The sequence below is a fragment of the Rhizophagus irregularis genome, chromosome 26, assembly GCF_026210795.1.
Source record: "Rhizophagus irregularis chromosome 26, complete sequence".
Lineage (NCBI taxonomy): Eukaryota > Fungi > Glomeromycota > Glomeromycetes > Glomerales > Glomeraceae > Rhizophagus > Rhizophagus irregularis.
Window position 1 is genome coordinate 2,028,238 of NC_089454.1, and position 10,393 is coordinate 2,038,630.

Consider the following 10,393-nt stretch of genomic DNA (forward strand, 5'->3'; position numbering starts at 1 on the left):
AGGTTTAGACAAGCAACCTTATACGCAAATGTGAGAGGAATTTGCAAACGCGAACAAGCTACCGTCTTGGTTTCCCAGAAACGTCGAATTGGTGTAATGGGAACAACTTTGTTACCCTTGGTAGATATAATTGCAGGACCATTATAATTATCAAATTCTACAAGGACAGCAATTGGAAGAGAAGGTGGACCTTGGTTTTCTTGGAAGAGTATATCATCAATTGTTCCTACTGAGCCATTAACCAGCCCTGTTTCCACAGATAAATTTGCTCTAAGCATAACCCGCACACCCTTGGACAACAATAATTGTGCTTCAAGGCCTTTTGCAGTGTCAGAATCTGCCTTAGAAGCATCATTGCCACCAGTATGTACAGCACGAACTCTAGCGATAGGTGCATTTAACGATTTGAGTTTAGCAAGGTTAATCTCATGAACGTCAACCTTTCGAGAAGTTATATGTATTGCATCCATAAATTGATTGTTTTCTGTAGTGGATGAATTATCAAAACGTGTTGCAAGTATCCTCCAATTATCTATTGTTGATTCGCCATCACGTAATCGCATCAAAATATCTCTAAAAAGACGTTGCTCAGGCGAATTTCCAGATTGATGGCAAACTGCGTCAAGCCAATATACCTCTCGAAATTGGTTGTATACATTCATACCATCATTTGACAGTGAGTCATGTCTAGGTTTCTTAGAATATATTGGCTCGTCAATTACCAGAAGAAGTTGACCGAAATCACCTACTAAAATGACCGATCGACCACCAAATGGTTGATTTCGATGTTCAGGAAAGGCCGCACGTAAATGTGAGTCTACCACAAAAAGCATACGGTGGTCCAATATACTTTTTTCATCTATAATCACATAATTCACTCCATTCAATTTTTTTTGTAGGTTTTTCAGTCGTTCACCCTCTATACTAAGGTCAGAACTGTTTATCAGAATTGAAAGTGTTGAATGGATCATTGTACCATGAATATTAAACGCAGCAACGCCAGTAGGAGCAAGAACAATCACAGGCGAAGTTTCAGCTCCATTATTCATAGCTATCTCTTGAAGACGTGCTCAAATTGCGTTAATTAGATAAGATTTACCAGTTCCCGCTGTACCCATAATTATAAGTCTGAGTGGCTCAACTTGATTATAGTTTGTAATAATAGCATTATAGTGTGTTTCAATTTTTCAAAAATAATCATCTGCTTCTCATTCAATGTTTGATAATCTACTATAATAGAATTCACTGTACTAACATCGTCTTCAATCCTAGACTGCTGCACAAAAGTGTTTAAGTTTATAGAATTTATGTTGGGATAGCGACGTCTGACACCGCCAAACTAATCATTATTTTGATCAATATCACGTAATCCTAAATCAAAAGAACCGTCAATAATTGCATTTGGACCCATTTCTGCTAATACCATCCAATCCGGATGTGTATCATCTCTAGATTCATCTGCTTCTTGCTGGCCTTCGTCGTCATCACACTTATCTTTTAATTTATCAACAGACGGACCAAGTATATCTTTAAATTCATTTTCTGAATTGGCAATATTGTGATTAAAAAGGTCAGACCACGAGAGAGAATTATTTTCAGTCAACTGTTCCAAATTTCGATAGGGAATATGGAGTATAACCTTTATACGGCAAAACTCATTCCATTGTGGATCATTGCGTTGGGATGATAGTCTTGGCCAAATACGTACCACGTTCTCACGTTCACATCTTTTCCATTTACCATTATAAAACTTGTATATCAAATAGAGCTGAAACATTGAGAGATTTTCTAATTCAACAGGTCTATCCCAGTACTTTTGCAAAGGTGATCATTCCGTTCTTCCAACATCGCTATTTGGCATTACATTTTTGATTCCAGTTCCACAAAGCCACCGATAAGATTTATTATTAAGATTTAAAATAACAAATGGACGACTGGAATGGTATAGGGAGTAAATGACAAGTTTCTTGGACGGAATAATCACGTTTCGAAACTGTATGAAGACATAAACATTGAAATGAAAGAAGAGAAAAACCAGAAGAATCACTTTCGGAAAGAATCTTATTTAGAATTTCTGAAAATGAAGAACGCGGTTCTGACTTTGTAACATATTTAGTGACGTACTGAAGGGCAGCATGGATATTAAGAACTGGTTTAAGATCAACATTCGCATGCCAACCTTGAAGTTGAACGCGATTATGGAAGTTAACATAAGGATCATTTCTTGACGTAATCAGCTCTAGTTACTCACGATCATTTTCATGTATAAAACTATGCTCAACATTATCTTTAGGGAAACTAAATCTACAATACTGCTGACCATTTTTAGTTCTAAGACAGTATGAAGGACTACATCTTGTATGTTTCTGTAATTTATTAACTAGCTCAATATAATCCTGTAAGTCATCACATAATTCATCATTAGCTTTTTGGCAAGGATGGCGAACAGGTACAGGAGCATCAGGACATGGATTAATTGTAGTAACCAATGAGTCAAAATGTGACAAAATCCTAGACATCTCATCTTCATTATCTTTCATATTATCCCAATCAAACAAAGACGTGTCTCGCATTATTCCTATTTCATGGACGTGCATACTACCTCGGTGTTGCCACTCATACCTATACCAATAGTCTTCCAATCTCCACTTAGGAATCAAAACAGTTTTCAAAAATGTCTCAAAACGTTTGTCAAAAAACCAGGTGGCGATATGCAGGTTATTAATCAAATCTTGACGTTGATGCTTACACCGATCCTCATCTGATTCTACATCAATTGGGTTTTCATTTTCTCCATGAGGCATTAATTAATGAAGATCTGGCCAATGCATGTCGGCTGCACTAAAAGTAAAAAATATCATCCCTTTTGCTCCCAACTGCTTGATCATATCATATAATTCAGAGCTGCGTTTTTGCCAAAATTGTCTAGTGCCGCGCAAACCCTCACCAAAACGCATAACACGATCTGCCATATGATTATCATCTTTCATCATTTCCTGAATATCCCCAACCGTCAGTTGACTACCATTTAGACTTTGCTTGATATAAACTTTCCTTCCTGTAAGGCACGCCAACGCATCTAAGAATTTAAAGCAAAGTATCGCCATCGGAATGACGAGCAAACTTTCCATCCTTATATTTCGAGAATGCCGAAGTATTCGGCCGGTTTAACGTTCCTGACATGTTCTGCTCAAAGGTCTGCACTACCTGTTGGATATAGAGTTGGAAAGGCACGAGCAATATACTCAGGCGTATTAAATTCGTTAATAGCAATATCATCTATGTTTGGCCACATAAGACCAGTTTCAGACTGCATACGAGCAAAGGCATCATTAATGACATGATTTTCACTACGTAAAAGAAAAGGGACTGGAATAAAATTCCGTATAATCGTATCATCAGTTTCACTATCTAAATGATCAGCATCATGGAGGTTTGTAATCAAATTACGATGGAGCTCGTTCTCGAAGCACGAACTTGCGAAAGTAAATCATCAATAGATCCTTAGTCAGGCAACGTACGCAATACATTGTCATCAATAATAATATCGGCATAGTATCGATTGTTTCTTTTCAGCCAACAAAGTGCTTTTCTAACTTTGTCACGATGAACTGTAAAATCCCTAAACGATGTTAAATTTTCAGCTGAACTGCGACGGATAATAAGTGTATCTAATGTTGAAGGGTGTCGTGAAAGGCGAGATACAAACTCTCCTATATCCTGTGGAAAGTTTATCACATTCCCACTGTAGGCGTATTGGCCTCTGCGAAGATAATAAACTGATATGATTGGAAAAGTTTGCGAGATCAGCATTTCTTTGATTTTGGTAAGATCTTTAACTCTTCGGAGGGTATATCGCAGGATCCATATTATTTGCGCGTGAGAATTTTTTTATCTCATTTTTATCACCGTAGCAGCGACGACACATTCCCAAAATGAGATTAATTGAAGGGAAATGTTCATTGCACACAGGACAAATTTTATGTTCCAGCTTATTCATTTTATCATGAAATTTTTGCAGAAGCTCACGGTCGGATTCAGAAAGAGGTTGAATAATATCGGTATGCCGTTCATCATCCTGATGATTAAGCCGTTCATCAGCATTTTCCAATACTCTTCGTTGTCTTTCATGTTGCTTCTGCGTTCGGTTTCTATTCAAACGAGCTTTACGTTGATTTAAGATTTCTAAAGACCTTTTTATTCGCTTATTTTCACAGTTATTAGTAAGATGAGTTTCACGTTCATTAAGTGATTCTGCAGCTCTTCTTTTACGTTGTCTAATTGCAGCAGCAGTTTGGCTAAGATTCTTTTTATTTTTCATTGTAGACGACAATCAAAGACAATTCAAACAAATGATTTTTTACAATATTTTTTAATAAAGCAAATGTAATTACAATGTTTTTAATAAAGCAAATGTATTTATTGTATATTTATTATTTTACTGAAATCATTGTATATTTATTTATTTCTTAAAATTATAATTAAAAAAAAATCATATTTATTTATTTATTAAAATTATTATTATTTTAGAAAGATTTTTCTTTTATAAAGAATATTTTTAGAGTACTTTAATTTTAGAATAATTAATAAAATATCAAAATGTATAAATATAGATAGAATTAAATAAGGATTCTGTAATTTTGAGCTTAATAAAGATAAATATTAATTATTAAAAATTATTTTGAATATACCGTACCATTCCGAAATTAAACAACTCCCAAAAATAAGTAACTCTGGCCTGCATTATGGCGATTTTGATGAGAATTATAACTATATTGGCCGGAATTAAATTCAAAAAATGGTTGTTTAATTTCGGAATGGTACGGTACTTGTAGTTCATTTAAGACTTAATAAATATTTTAATTTATAAAAATGATAAAATATAGGAAACCTATTAAGTTTGAGAATTGAATTAATAATGAATTTCATAAGAAGAACTATCAAAGTTTAAAAGTTAAGTAAATAAATATTAAAATCTAAACCAAGCAAGAATAAATTAATGTTTCATTAAGACTATTTAAAATAAATTATAATATTATCTATCAATATGTAGCAGATGCTAGTAATAATATTAAGTAATCATTAAACAGAACACTCAAAATAATATTTTAAAGAAAAGTAATACATTATATATTAAAATATACATAATGGCTTAAAACAAAAAAGTTTAATTAGCTTACGCTAATGAAAAATATTTTAATAATTATAATTAGATATGTATCACTAAACAAAATCAATGTTTAGAAAATTGTTATTTATAATATCCCTTTTATTATTTCTCAAATTAATATCCTGATTTTTGACAAATCTTTAGGTATAAGGTAAAATTATTGTAATGAAGATTAAAACGTAAAAGAAGTATTTTATTTTAATTGTTTTAATTGAATTTAATGAATAAATTTTGAAAAATTAAAACAATAATAGCAATCTGAACTCTAAAGTAACATAAAGAATATGAGAGATTTCAGACTATTATTATGATAGATATACCTATATTGATTATTATAAATGTATTGTATTTCACTAAGAATTTGATTCAATCTTTACTATGATCCATTCTTGATGGTTATTTAACATTTAAATTCATTTAAAACTATAAGCATAGAAAGTTGATTATGTATTTTAAATTCTAAACCTACTTGGATAAAACATTAAATATAAGATCTTGTTTAAATTTATAATTGAGAATTTTTAAAGATCCTACTATATATATAAATTATACCTAAAAAAAGAAATGTTATACTAACTAAGTTGTTATGATTTTTTTTCTTTTTAAATCAATTAACCAATAGGATTGCTGGTAAAATTACTAGTAAATTTGAAATTTTTCCTGAAAACCTTTATTAGGAGTAAGCAGGGTCTTATTAAATATAGAATTCATCAACTTCATGGATTTTAAAAATGTTTGAATTAAATATTTTTTGCCTATCTTGAATAAACTTAAAAATAAGCTATTTTATAAAAAAAAATTTTACTTAAAATATATTTAAAATATATTTAATTTTCTTTAAAATATACTTAATTTTTTTATTTTATATTTAAAATATACTGAAAATTGAATTTTCACAAAATTTGAATTAAATTATATTTAATATATACTTAAAATATATTTAATTTACACTTAAATTTTGCCTATTTCAGTATATTTTAAGGATATTTAAAATAAGAATATTTTAAGTATATTATTATATACTTAAATTATTGTCTGAAGCATAAGGACATTCTACTTCTACGCAATTCTAATGCAATGTCATTCTGTACTATAGCCTGATCGACGAATGAAATTTTGTGTTACTTATAAACAAATGTAGTCACGTGTTATGTAGTCACTACTCGTCTACTCGTGTTATTATTATCAAATTTGCGTTAAATATATTTATACATTGATAAAAATAATATCATATGCAAATAAAACTTTTAAAGATAATTTTAATAATTTTTTTAATAAATAAACAATAAATTTTATCTTTTCATTCTATTTTGATTTTAATAACTATAAATTAGCTTCTTATTTCTTATTTTTATAATTAATAATTATTCTTTTTATTTACCAATTGATAAAAACTGATTTTTAATCTATTTTTATGACTAATATTTATTTCTTATTCTAAAACTAATTTTTAAATGATAAATGACTTTTAAATAAATAATAAATAAATTCTAAATAAGTGGTAAATAATCTCCTTAGTAAAACTAACTAGTTTTACGATAATCTAATATTATAAATATTACATCATATAAATCATATTTTTAAATAAATAATAAATAAATTTTAAATAAGTGGTAAATAATCTCCTTAGTAAAACTAACTAGTTTTACGATAATCTAATATTATAAATATTACATTATATAAATCATATTGATCAATTGTTCTTCTAAATATTTATTTCTCAGTTAATTATTTTTCTAATCACATAATCATTCGTTTAGTTTTCTAGAATTATAATGTAGATGATATAAATTAATTATCATCAGAACCTGATCCAAAGATGATTTCAGTATAGATGACCTATTTATTCTTGCCTTTTATATAAATGGCTGGACTTGTACATTAAGAGATTTATTTTATATTACAGGTACGTAGTATAACTGGTAATTAGTGTTTTAGCTTTTCAAAAATTTCTGATTGTATTGGTTGAATTTCTTGTATGACTAAAGTGTAGTGTTCCACACGAATCAAATTTCTTCTCTGAAATTCAATTTGATTCAGACTTGATTCAGAATTGATTTAACCTCCAAAAATTATTATCTTAGAATCTAGTGATTCAATTTTGATGATCTTTTTTTAATCGATAAGTCTCATTGCCCTGATCAAAATAAAAAAAAAGATTGTTAAAATTGGACCGCTAAATCAAAAATTATTCGCAAAATACATTTTTATTATTCAGGGAGAATCAGTCACACTACGTCATGAATCGATTTGTGCAGAATACTACTGAAGTGTTATTAGTTGGTTGTATTTTTTTCTTTAAGTTATGTGATTTAGTTCTTATATACTTATCAAGTAATTTAAACTGAATACACTCAAAAATATTTTTGTAGGTGAGAAAAAACTAAATGAAGTGTAAAAAATTATATAGTTCTAACTTAAGGTTCTGAAACTTGTCCAAATAAGTATTATAAAGATTTTTTATATGACTGTATATTAAGAGTTTCAACTCTTTTAAAGCTTAAGATATATCAGTTTTACTAGTAAAGTAGTATTTTTTCAAAGTCGTTTTAAATATATAAATAAAATCTTTTCGTAAAAAACTATCTATAAGGTATTCTGCCTTTTCTTTATTAATAATATAGTTGTCATTATTAGCAGAAGAACCCATATTTTCAATATTTTTTAACAAAAAATATTATGCTGAAAATTCGTAAAAAAATGCTTCATGTGATTGGTGGAAAGAGTTTCAATATTATTTTATTAAGATAAAAAAAAGATATTATTTTAAAATATTATAATAATATTATATTTATTTTAAGAATTGTATAATAATATTAAAATTATAATAATATTAAAATATCATTATTTTAATATTTAAATAAGTGGATCCTCTAATCATTAAATGTAAAAAATAGGGTTGATAGGCTAAAATAACTCATTTTAAATGAAGTCTACTTATAGAATCAAATGATTACTCAATAGTATACATGTAGAGTACTATATATATAATAAGTGATTTGTAATTTAATTATATTAGAGTAGTTAATAGAAATTTACTTTGTATTTTTTCTTTTTTATATATTTTAATAAAAAAAAAAAAAAAAATATTTAAATAATATTGAATTGATTTTTAAAAGATTATTATTTGAATTTCTGGGTTTTTGTAGTATTTCTATAAAATATTTAAAGTAATATTTTTTTTTCTTTTTTTTTAAATACAGTTAAACCTTAATATAATGAATTCTTGATATAGTGAATTTTTCAGACAACTATAATAAATTTTTCCTTGCTATAACGAATTAACCAATCAAATCTCTTAAAATCTTCACTATAGCCTTATAGCGAAGTTGAGATCTGGAACCTAGAGTTCGTTATAACAAGGGTTGACTGTAATTTAATATAGGTATTGAATTATTAAAAGTTGTGTAAAAAAAAAATTAAAAAATTACTATTATATATAATATTTATATAAAAAAATTTTAATAAATTACAATGTAATAATTATTTTTTTCAATGTATATTATAAATATAAAGTTTCTATTTTGAAATATATGAATTTTATTTTATTATTATTATTTGTATTTAAATAACAATTCTAAATTATTTGAATAATTGTATTTGCTATTTTTAATTAAATAATAAATAATTTAATATTATTTGCAAGAAAAATAAATAATTGAAAATAAAGTAAAAATGAATTAATATAAAAATAAGTTTATAAAAAAAAAAGATATTAAAAAAATAGAATTTTAAATATTTACAATATTAAAGCATTTTAATAAATTTTCAGGCAAATTTAGCCAATTTAAATATTAAGAAATTAGTTAAATTTGATTAAATTATAATTATAATAAAAAAATGCAGGTTGATGCTAAAATAAAAAATTATTAAAGAAAATAAAACTAAAAAAATAACTATGAAACAATTTAATAAAATAATATAACTGACATTGACCAATAATCTCCTTTAATAAAGACCCCTGTTTTGCCCCGTATAATCCGTATTATAAATGATCGACTCTGCATTCTCATATGCAAAAACACACTAAACTAAATAAACCAACTTACATAAAGAATAATAAATAAAGAAATTTAAGAACAATGTAACATAATATAAGGGTTGATGGGGAATTTTTTTGATCCCCAAATAATTTTATCATAAAAGTGTAACAAAAATTATTTTTGTTGATATAATTTTTCGGCTAAAATAGTATTGTTATAAACAACGAAGAGCCATTTACATAAAAATGATATGAAGAGGACCAGTGATTTTTTTTATTAAATATCATTAAAAAATACTCATTCAATGTGTAGCAAACAAATAATCATGTACCATTACACGAAAATAATGCAATTTATAGTAAATCCACCAGTCATTTTCAATATAAAACTATTTAAATTATAGGTAATAAATAATCCTTGTTATAAAAACAGTTAACCAAATGTGGAATTTATGTTACTAAACCCCATTTCTACAACTTATTAGTAAACCCCTCCCCTTTTCCCTTTTTTTTCTTCTTTAAAAATTTCTGTTTGCTAAAACGTAAAAAAAATTTTTTTTTTTTTTTCGCTTTCGAGCTTAATCCTCCTTATCAAAAAATAATTTTGGTGCTTTTGTTGTTGAACATCGAAAAGCAAGCAAATACTTTCAACATTCCATCATAAAATCCCTTTCCATTTTTAATTTTATCTCATTACGCTTTCCTATTTTATCAAACCCACAAACGTCCCAGACACCGTTTTTTTGGTTTGTTCTTGAAACTATAATGCTTCTTTTCGCTCCTGAAAGCATATAATAATTATTTTGGTTTCCTTTGTTAATATAAATAATCTTTTCGTTCAACAGCCCTGCAAAGAGCAACAGTTAATTTTAATACCAAACACTTGTTAAAATACCAGCCACATCTGTTCATTTGCATTCTTACATTCAAAGCACACTTGTTTGTTCCTGTTTCTTTATACAAAACAAATAACGAAAGAAACGAAACCACTACAAAAAAGGACTTTAAACAATAAACAAAGATAGATATAATAATAATTCTATAATAAGTATCATTTATCGCAGATTGTTTCAAAGTGTATATTTATAACTACAAAGAAATCCCAAATAAATAAAATTATTTTAAATAATCACACACTCAACAATTAGTAGAGCCAAGCTCCTTTACCTTTTTATTCGTTAAAAAAAAAAGGATTCGTGAATTTAGAAACTTTTTTTTTTTAAAAAAAAAGGAAAAAAAAA